Here is a 10,000-nt window from a genome sequence, read left to right on the forward strand (position 1 = left end):
GAGGCCGGGTGCTGCAGACTGTTCTAGTGCCCGCGCCAATTCGTTGATATATATGTTGAAGAGGGTGGGGCTTAAGCTGCATCCCTGTCTTACCCCACGACCCTGTGTGAAGAAATGTGTGTTTTTTGCCAATTTTAACCGCACACTTGTTGTTTGTGTACATGGACTTTATAATGTCGTATGTTTTACCCCCAACACCACTTTCAATCAATTTGAAAAGCAGACCCTCATGCCAAATTGAGTCGAAGGCTTTTTTGAAATCAACAAAGCATGAGAAGACTTTGCCTTTGTTTTGGTTTGTTTGGTTGTCAATTAGGGTGTGTAGGGTGAATACATGGTCTGTTGTACGGTAATTTGGTAAAAAGCAAATTTGACATTTGCTCAGTACATTGTTTTCATTGAGGAAATGTACGAATCTGCTGTTAATGATAATGCAGAGTATTTTCCCAAGGTTACTGTTGACGCATATTCCACGGTAGTTATTGGGGTCAAATTCGTCTCCACTTTTGTGGATTGGGGTGATCAGTCCTTGGTTCCAAATATTGGGGGAGATGCCAGAGCTAAGGACGATGTTAAAGAGTTTTATTATAACCAATTGGAATTTGTTGTCTGTATATTTGATCATTTCATTAAGGATACCATCAACACCACAGGCCTTTTTGGGTTGGAGGGTTTGTATTTTGTCCTGTAACTCATTCAAGGTAATTGGAGAATGCAGTGGGTTCTGGTAGTCTTTAATAGTTGATTCTAGGATTTGTATTTGATCATGTATATGTTTTTGCTCTTTAGTCTTTGTTATAGAGCCAAAAAGATTGGAGAAGTGGTTTACCCATACATCTCCATTTTGGATAGATAATTCTTCGTGTTGTTGTTTGTTTAGTGTTTTCCAATTTCCCCAGAATTGGTTAGAGTCTATGGATTCTTCAATTACATTGAGCTGATTTCTGACGTGCTGTTCCTTCTTTTTCCATTGTATATTTCTGTATTGTTTTAGTGATTCACCATAGTGAAGGCGTAGACTCAGGTTTTCCGGGTCTCTATGTTTTTGGTTGGACAGGTTTCTCAATTTCTTTCTTAGATTTTTGCATTCTTCATCAAACCATTTGTCATTGTTGTTCATTTTCTTCGGTTTTCTATTTGAGATTTTTAGATTTGATAGGGAAGCTGAGAGGTCAAATATACTGTTAAGATTTTCTACTGCCAAGTTTACACCTTCACTATTGCAGTGGAACGTTTTACCCAGGAAATTGTCTAAAAGGGATTGAATTTGTTGTTGCCTAAATGTTTTTTGGTTGGTTTCCAAACTGCATTCCTTCCATATATAGCATTTCTTAATGTTACTCAGTTCCTTTGGCTTTGATGCCTCATGATTGAGTATTGCTCTGTTCAAGTAGACAGTGATTTTGCTGTGGTCTGATACGTGTGTCAGTGGGCTGACTGTGAACGCTCTGAGAGACTCTGGGTTGAGGTCAGTGATAAAGTAGTCTACAGTGCTACTGCCAAGAGATGAGCTATAGGTGTACCTACCATAGGAGTACCCTCGAAGCCTACCATTGACTATGTACATACCCAGCGTGCGACAGAGCTGCAGGAGTTGTGACCCATTTTTGTTGGTTATGTTGTCATAGTTGTGCCTAGGGGGGCATATGGGGGAGGGAATGCTGTCACCTGCAGGCAGGTGTTTGTCCCCTTGTGTGCTGAGGGTGTCAGGTTCTTGTCCAGTTCTGGCATTTAGGTCGCCACAGACTAATACATGTCCCTGGGCCTGGAAATGATTGATTTCCCCCTCCAGGATGGAGAAGCTGTCTTCATTAAAGTATGGGGATTCTAGTGGGGGGATATAGGTAGCACACAGGAGGACATTTTTCTCTGTTAAGATAATTTCCTTTTGAATTTCTAGCCAAATGTAAAATGTTCCTGTTTTGATTAATTTAATGGAGTGAGTTAGGTCTGCTCTATACCAAATTAGCATACCCCCTGAGTCTCTTCCCTGTTTCACACCTGGTAGTTTGGTGGATGGGACTACCAGCTCTCTGTAACCTAGAGGGCAACCAGTGAGTCCGTCTCCTCTATACCATGTTTCTTGCAGGATGACAATGTCTGTATTACCGATTTCTTTGGTGAAGTCCGGGTTCCTGCTCTTTAGGCCAAGGCAGATGACCTCAGGCCTTGGATATTCCAGGATGATACAGTGAAGGCTTTTTGTTCCATAAAGTGTCCAATGTTGTTGGGCGTGTGGTTTGGCCTCAGGCCAGTAAGTGTGAGCAGAGCCTGCTGAGCATCTGGTACATGCCGTTGGCTTGGGCGAGTGTAAGAGTGGGGGTTGGGCCTGTTTGCCCGCTCACTACCTGGGCGTATGTGTGACTTCCATGTTGATGCCCTCTCTGCGGGGGTGGGGTGCATGGGGTGGGCAGGAGTGGCATAGGTCTGATCTGAGGGGGCCTAAATGGGGTGTGGGCATGGTTGATGTGGGGGGGTGTTGATTGGTTGGGGTGGGGGTGTGGATGTGTCTGGGGGTGCTGTGGTCTGGATGTAAGTTTTCTTGGCCTGGGTCCTCTATGTGTAGGTCCGGGGCGGGGGGGGGGGGGGGGGGGGGGTTGGGGGGTCCTGCAGGTCTTGGAGGGTGTCTCGCTGGTCTGGGTGGGGTGTCTATTGATCTGTTGCTCCTGTGTGAAGTGTTTGGGCTGCGTTCGAGAGCGATGTCCTTTAGAGTCCGGGCAAAGGTGGGCACTGCTGCCTTGTAGAGGTGGATCTGGTCATAGAGGCTGTTCACGTCCAGGGTGGAGTGGTGGGCCAGAAAGACATTTGGTTTTGAGGCACAGTCACGGGAAATGCTTGCGTTTACCCGCTGTATTGTAGCAGGGTGGAAGTCTTTTCGTGGTAGCAGGGTGGAGATAACCACTTGTGCGTTGGAGAAAGTAGAAGAAGCTTTTTCAATCACTCCCTTCAGTGCTGTGGCCACCCTTTCCTACTGTGCTCTCAGGTTGTTTGTGCCTGTGTGTATTATTATGTGGCTAGGTGACCCTAGTTGGTCCTCAGACAGAAGGTCTAGGGCGCGTTGGGTGTTTGGACACCAGAGTTTAGACACACTGTGTTTGGGGGAAAGTTTTTTTTCTTCTATATATTCCCATTTTAGCCCATAAGGAGAACAATCTGTGTCTTGTGTTTGTCCTCAGTGGGTGTGGGGGGGTTGTCAGGAGGGCTATCAGGGTGGCTGACAGGGGGGGTGCTCAGAGCTGGTGCGAGCTGCTGGGCTTGGGGTTTTTCTTTTGTCTGTTCTGCTGTGATGTTGACTCTATGGTCAGGGTCTGGTGTGGACTGTTCTGCTGTGGTGTCGAGACTTTTGTCAGGGTCTGAGTTGCGTTATTTTGATAGCTTCTGTGCGGGGGTGGCCACCTCTCTAGTGGGTTGTTCTCTGTCACACGCCATCCCCCTCAACCTCTCCTCCAGCAGTCTGATTCTCTCCTCCATCCCCCTCACCCTCTCCTCCAGCAGTCTGATCCTCTCCTCTAGTGCTCTGTTCTGCTCCTGCTCTTTCTCCTGTTGAGTCTGTCTGTCTGTCTCTGTCTCTCTCTCTCTCTCCCCCCTCTTTTTCTCTCTCTCTCCCTCCCTCTTTCTCTCTCTCTCTCTCCCTCTCCCCCCCTCTTTCTCTCTCTGTCTGTCTGTCTGTCTCTCTCCCCCCCTCTTTCTCTCTCTCTCTCTCCCCCCCTCTTTCTCTCTCTCTCTCTGAAGAGAGAGAGGGATCATTTGTCTCTTTTACCCCTCCCTACATACACCTTAGCCAAATACATTTAAACTCAGTTTTTTACAATTCCTGACATTTAATCCTAGTCATTTAATCCTAGTCACTTCCTGACATTAATCCTAATGCCACTCCCTCTGTCCTCTCTGTCCCCCTCTTCTTCCCAGATATCTGCCTCTGCCACTCCCTCTGTCCCCCTCTTCTTCCTAGATATCTGCCTCTGCCACTCCCTCTGTCCCCCTCTTCTTCCCAGATATCTGCCTCTGCCACTCCCTCTGTCCCCCTCTTCTTCCCAGATATCTGCCTCTGCCACTCCCTCTGTCCTCTCTGTCCCCCTCTTCTTCCCAGATATCTGCCTCTGCCACTCCCTCTGTCCTCTCTGCCCCCCTCTTCTTCCCAGATATCTGCCTCTGCCACTCCCTCTGTCCTCTCTGTCCCCCTCTTCTTCCCAGATATCTGCCTCTGCCACTCCCTCTGTCCCCTCTTCTTCCCAGATATCTGCCTCTGCCACTCCCTCTGTCCTCTCTGTCCCCCTCTTTTTCCTAGATATCTGCCTCTGCCACTCCCTCTGTCCCCCTCTTCTTCCCAGATATCTGCCTCTGCCACTCCCTCTGTCCTCTCTGTCCCCCTCTTCTTCCCAGATATCTGCCTCTGCCACTCCCTCTGTCCCCTCTTCTTCCCAGATATCTGCCTCTGCCACTCCCTCTGTCCTCTCTGTTCCCCTCTTCTTCCCAGATATCTGCCTCTGCCACTCCCTCTGTCCTCTCTGTCCCCCTCTTCTTCCCAGATATCTGCCTCTGCCACTCCCTCGGTCCCCTCTCTTCTTCTCAGATACCTGCTCCCTGCACCTCATCACATCTAAAGCCCCAGCCTGTCCTGACAGTGTCTGCTGGAAGAAGGCAGGTGGACTGGCCCTCGGGGTGTCTGCTGGAAGAAGGCAGGTGGACTGGCCTTGGGGGTGTCTGCTGGAAGAAGGCAGGTGGACTGGCCCGGGGGATGTCTGCTGGAAGAAGGCAGGTGGACTGGCCCGGGGGATGTCTGCTGGTAGAAGGCAGGTGGACTGGCCCGGGGGGGGGGGGGGGGGGGGGGGGGGGGGTTGTTGAGTAGCTTGGTGAGGAGGGAGGGACAGGTGCTTATCACAATACATGGAAACTAGTTTGTTTTGTGGCACAGCCAGAAGAGGTCTGGCCACCCCTCATAGCCTGGTTCCTCTCTAGGTTTCTTCCTAGGTTCTGGCCTTTCTAGGGAGTTTTTCCTAGCCACCGTGCTTCTACACCTGCATTGCTTGCTGTTTAGGGTTTTAGGCTGGGTTTCTGTACAGCACTTTGAGATATCAGCTGATGTAAGAAGGGGCTTTATGAATACATTTGATTTGATATAATTCATGTCAATTATTTTGGCTGGTAATGTATTTTGTTTTATTTTTTATGTGTTTGTTTTTCCAAAATGCTCCTGTTGGTCCACCTATCACTCAATGGAGAGGTGGAGGTGATGTTTAACAATAAACAAGACAAATGGCGCCACCTAGTGGAAACCTGAAAGGCTACAGCAACAAACAAAGAAATTGTCTGGCATGAAGGGTCAAATATCATTTTACTGGGGGTGTGTTCAGTGGGACACAACGTTTTGGAACGTTCAGATAGAACAGGGTGTGTAGAGCCTTTCTGACATGTAGAATAATGGACCCCATCTACTCTCTGCATGGCATTTATACACTGGACAACAATATAAACGCAACATGCAACAATTTCAATGAGTTACAGTCAAATTTAAATCAATGCATTAGACCCTAATCTATGGATTTTACATGACTGGACAGGGGCACAGACATGGGTGGGCCTGGGAGGGCAAAGACCCACCCACTTGGGAGCCAGGCCCAGCCAATCAGAATGAGTTTTTCACCACAAAAAGGCTTTATTACAGACAGAAATACTCCTGAGTTTCATCAGCTGTCCGGGTGGCTGGTCTCAGACGATCCCGCAGGTGAAGAAGCCTGATGTGGAGGTCCTGGGTTGGCGTGGTTACACAATGTCTGTAGTTGTGAGGCCAGTTGGACGTACTGCCAAATTCTCTAAAACGACGTTGGAGGCGGTAGAGAAATGAACATTACATTCTGTGGCAACAGCTCTGGTGGACATTCCTGCAGTCAGCATGTCAATTGCATGCTCCCTCAAAACTTGAGACATCTGTGGCATTGTGTTCCATGACAAAACTGCACATTCCATAGTGGTCTTTTATTGTCCCCAGCACAAGGTGCACCTGTGTAATGATCATGCTGTTTAATCAGCTTCTTTATTATGCCACACCTGTCAGGTGGAAGGATTATCTTGGCAAAGGAGAAATGCTCACTAACAGGGATGTAAACACATTTGTGCACAACATTTTAGAGTAATTTCCGGGATCTTTTTATTTCAGCTCATGAAACATGGGACCAACACTTTACATGTTGTTTATATTTTTGTTTTAGTATATTTGCAACTTTCGATTTTCATTTGTAGACTGAAAATGTTCCTAGTAGGTTTCCATACAGTAAGGGAAGCAGATAAATCATTTTACAGGGTGACAAAATATGCTTTTTTTGTTTAGCGCTCAGTTTATTATTAAAACATTTACATTTAAGTCATTTAGCAGACGCTCTTATCCAGAGCGACTTACAAGTACATACATTCATACTTTTTTTTTTTTTTTTTGTACTGGCCCCCCGTGGGAATCGAACCCACAACCCTGGCGTTGCAAGCGCCATGCTCTACCAACTGAGCCACACGGGGCCCCAAACCATACAATTGCCCATGAGAATGACTTTGTTTTGAGTCTGTTTTGGAAGTGACTGGTAAAGCGTGAGAGCACATTGCGCAATATCACTACGACAAGGCGTTCCGTGAATTTAGACCCCAACCGCACACAACCGGGAAGCTGGAGAGAGCTCGCGTGCGATGGGCCACCGCCTGTAGGGCGGCTGCAAATCATTAGAGTTGGACTATGAGAGGAATGTTTTGTTTTACACACACTCTCTGGTTATGTCATGGACAAATATTCAATTCATTAAAACAGCAAATGTTGATTTCAGATAGCCTAGCTTAGTCTACAAAATATATTTTTTTTAGGCTGCTTTCGTGGGCAGATTGTCATTCAGTGTAGGTATAACTCTTATTCATAGAGCCATTGGATGTTCCCTAGCCTTGTAATGGACATTGGATGTTCCCTAGCCTTGTAATGGTCATTGGATGTCCCCTAGCCTGGTAATGGACATTGGATGTCCCCTAGCCTGGTAATGGACATTGGATGTTCCCTAGCCTTGTAATGGACATTGGATGTTCCCTAGCCTTGTAATGGACATTGGATGTTCCCTCGCCTTGTAATGGTCATTGGATGTCCCCTAGCCTGGTAATGGACATTGGATGTTCCCTCGCCTTGTAATGGTCATTGGATGTCCCCTAGCCTGGTAATGGACATTGGATGTTCACTAGCCTTGTAATGGTCATTGGATGTCCCCTAGCCTGGTAATGGACATTGGATGTTCCCTCGCCTTGTAATGGACATTGGATGTTCCCTCGCCTTGTAATGGTCATTGGATGTCCCCTAGCCTGGTAATGGACATTGGATGTTCCCTAGCCTTGTAATGGACATTGGATGTTCCCTAGCCTTGTAATGGTCATTGGATGTCCCCTAGCCTGGTAATGGACATTGGATGTCCCCTAGCCTGGTAATAGAAATGGCCCGATGCTGCGCAACGCTGACCAAATGCTTTTTCTTAACACAATAAGGCACGTGATTCAGTTTTGGAAACATTTCAAACTTAACTTGAATAAAAACAATACGTATTTTTTCTAATATAAAAGACACTTACTGTATGCAGTTAATGTAGGTCTAGCCTACTGTATTAAAAAAAAAAAAAGATTGGATAAGATTTTCTAAAATGTATCACTCAGAAGTCTTGAGTTACCACTGTCATTGGAATCTGTGTAGGCAAAGTTTTCTACTTATGTATTAGTAGAAACACACGGAACAAGTGTTCTATTCTATACGTCTTGTAGTCAACTGTGGCTGTACTCTATAGAACCACAGGGTGGCGCTAAATCACTGAACATTTCTAGATTGAGAACTAAGTCCCACACTTCACTTTACAAACTTGTCCCAAATGTAAATCCTTTTTAAATCCGTATGGACGCAGTGATTTTGTTGACTATATGCCTACATTATTTAGGACGTTTTCTTTCCCCTTAGAATGTTTCTAGCTTCCCTTATCCTTAGTTTACAAGTCCAACTCGGTCGAGTTGTAGTGCACATGACGTCAGGTGAACTTGGGATGGCTTCTGTGCTGTTTGGCATTCGGCAACTCCCCCCTCCTCATCGCTCTGTCCTCTCCTCCTGAACACACAACCCGGGTCACTCGGATAGTACACAACAAATTATAGGACTTCCGAGATACTGTGAAAACAGCCGACGGTCCCCGGATTACTGATAAAACAACTTTTTTTTGTTTGCACAAAGGAATAGTTTACCTCAAGCGTAAATAAGCTGTCAAACAACAAGAAAACGCTGCCTAGTCTATTGAGAAGTCCAGGACACAGGCACCATGACGAGTCAGTAGAAAGGTACGTCTAGCTTGTCCCTCACGGGTTAATAGACTACGCTCGCCGTGGGAACCGTTCTTTTATAGGTCAATGGTGGAAACTGTTTCCCCCTCTTTCTGTGGCTACTTGGTTACACTAGCCAGCCTACTTCTCTGCATAGACAACATTCGCATGTGTTGTCTGAACATGTTCTGCTGCATAGCTTTTAACCTAACACCTTAACTCATTCAGAGCTTTATAGTTGAGGGTAAACGTTCCTCCGCTGTCTGCATGCCTGTCTGTCACTGTCAGACAGTGGTCCTCTACTGTATCAGGGATCTGTTTGTGGTCCAATATGGATATTAGGCTACTGGTGCAGTGCGAAAGGAACGACCTAGACCATGATCATGACTTCAAGGTCCATTACATTACGCTAAGAATCATTAGACGAATGCGTCTTCTTCAGGGGAGAGTTTTGTCCAGATCTCCCACCGCTCGGTCTGAACATTAACATGCATGTCTTGCAGTACTGTTTTGGAAGCGTATCAGCGAAAAATCATTTTCATAAAATAAAAATACAAATCAATTTAAAACAAAGGGTTATGAAATTGATACACACCTTGATACGTTTCGGGTTAGTGTTCCCACACGGCCATATATCCATGTTACGGTTAGTGTTCCCACACGGCCATATATCCATGTTACGGCGCTTGCTTATGGAAAACAGATGGAAAAACTAGGCGATCAATCATCCGTGCTAATTAGCTATATAGCATGCACATGTGTGTGTGTAATCAGAACTGCAGGGAGAAGGCAGAATGGCTGAGAACTGTAGGGAGAAGGCAGAATGGCTGAGAACTGTAGGGAGAAGGCAGAATGGCTGAGAACTGTAGGGAGAAGGCAGAATGGCTGAGAACTGTAGGGAGAAGGCAGAATGGCTGAGAACTGTAGGGAGAAGGCAGAATGGCTGAGAACTGCAGGGAGAAGGCAGAATGGCTGAGAACTGTAGGGAGAAGGCAGAATGGCTGAGAACTGTAGGGAGAAGGCAGAATGGCTGAGAACTGTAGGGAGAAGGCAGAATGTCTGAGAACTGCAGGGAGAAGGCAGAATGGCTGAGAACTGCAGGGAGAAGGCAGAATGGCTGAGAACTGTAGGGAGAAGGCAGAATGGCTGAGAACTGCAGGGAGAAGGCAGAATGGCTGAGAACTGTAGGGAGAAGGCAGAATGGCTGAGAACTGTAGGGAGAAGGCAGAATGGCTGAGAACTGTAGGGAGAAGGCAGAATGGCTGAGAACTGCAGGGAGAAGGCAGAATGGCTGAGAACTGTAGGGAGAAGGCAGAATGGCTGAGAACTGTAGGGAGAAGGCAGAATGGCTGAGAACTGTAGGGAGAAGGCAGAATGGCTGAGAACTGTAGGGAGAAGGCAGAATGGCTGAGAACTGTAGGGAGAAGGCAGAATGGCTGAGAACTGTAGGGAGAAGGCAGAATGGCTGAGAACTGTAGGGAGAAGGCAGAATGGCTGAGAACTGTAGGGAGAAGGCAGAATGGCTGAGAACTGCAGGGAGAAGGCAGAATGGCTGAGAACTGTAGGGAGAAGGCAGAATGGCTGAGAACTGTAGGGAGAAGGCAGAATGGCTGAGAACTGTAGGGAGAAGGCAGAATGGCTGAGAACTGTAGGGAGAAGGCAGAATGGCACATCTCGTGAC

General features: G+C 46.8%; 1 protein-coding gene and 1 non-coding gene across 4 annotated transcripts in view; one reads left to right on the forward strand and one right to left on the reverse strand.

Moving 5' to 3' along the window:
- Window positions 1-6,436: 6,436 nt before the first annotated feature.
- trnaa-ugc (transfer RNA alanine (anticodon UGC)) lies at window positions 6,437-6,512 on the reverse strand. The gene has a single exon. It is a non-coding gene; the product is annotated as a tRNA-Ala (tRNA).
- Window positions 6,513-8,063: 1,551 nt separating this feature from the next.
- LOC129831656 (rho guanine nucleotide exchange factor 26-like) overlaps window positions 8,064-10,000 on the forward strand; it is a 62,902-nt gene continuing 60,965 nt past the window's right edge. Inside the window, exon 1 of one of the 3 annotated variants that reach the window (XM_055895018.1) lies at window positions 8,064-8,337. The gene's annotated coding sequence lies outside the window, so the exon portion shown is untranslated. The remainder of the gene's footprint in view (window positions 8,338-10,000) is intronic. The other 2 variants (XM_055895016.1, XM_055895017.1) reach the window with 2 other exon arrangements.

The sequence above is a fragment of the Salvelinus fontinalis genome, chromosome 33 (genome assembly GCF_029448725.1).
Source record: "Salvelinus fontinalis isolate EN_2023a chromosome 33, ASM2944872v1, whole genome shotgun sequence".
Taxonomy (NCBI): domain Eukaryota; kingdom Metazoa; phylum Chordata; class Actinopteri; order Salmoniformes; family Salmonidae; genus Salvelinus; species Salvelinus fontinalis.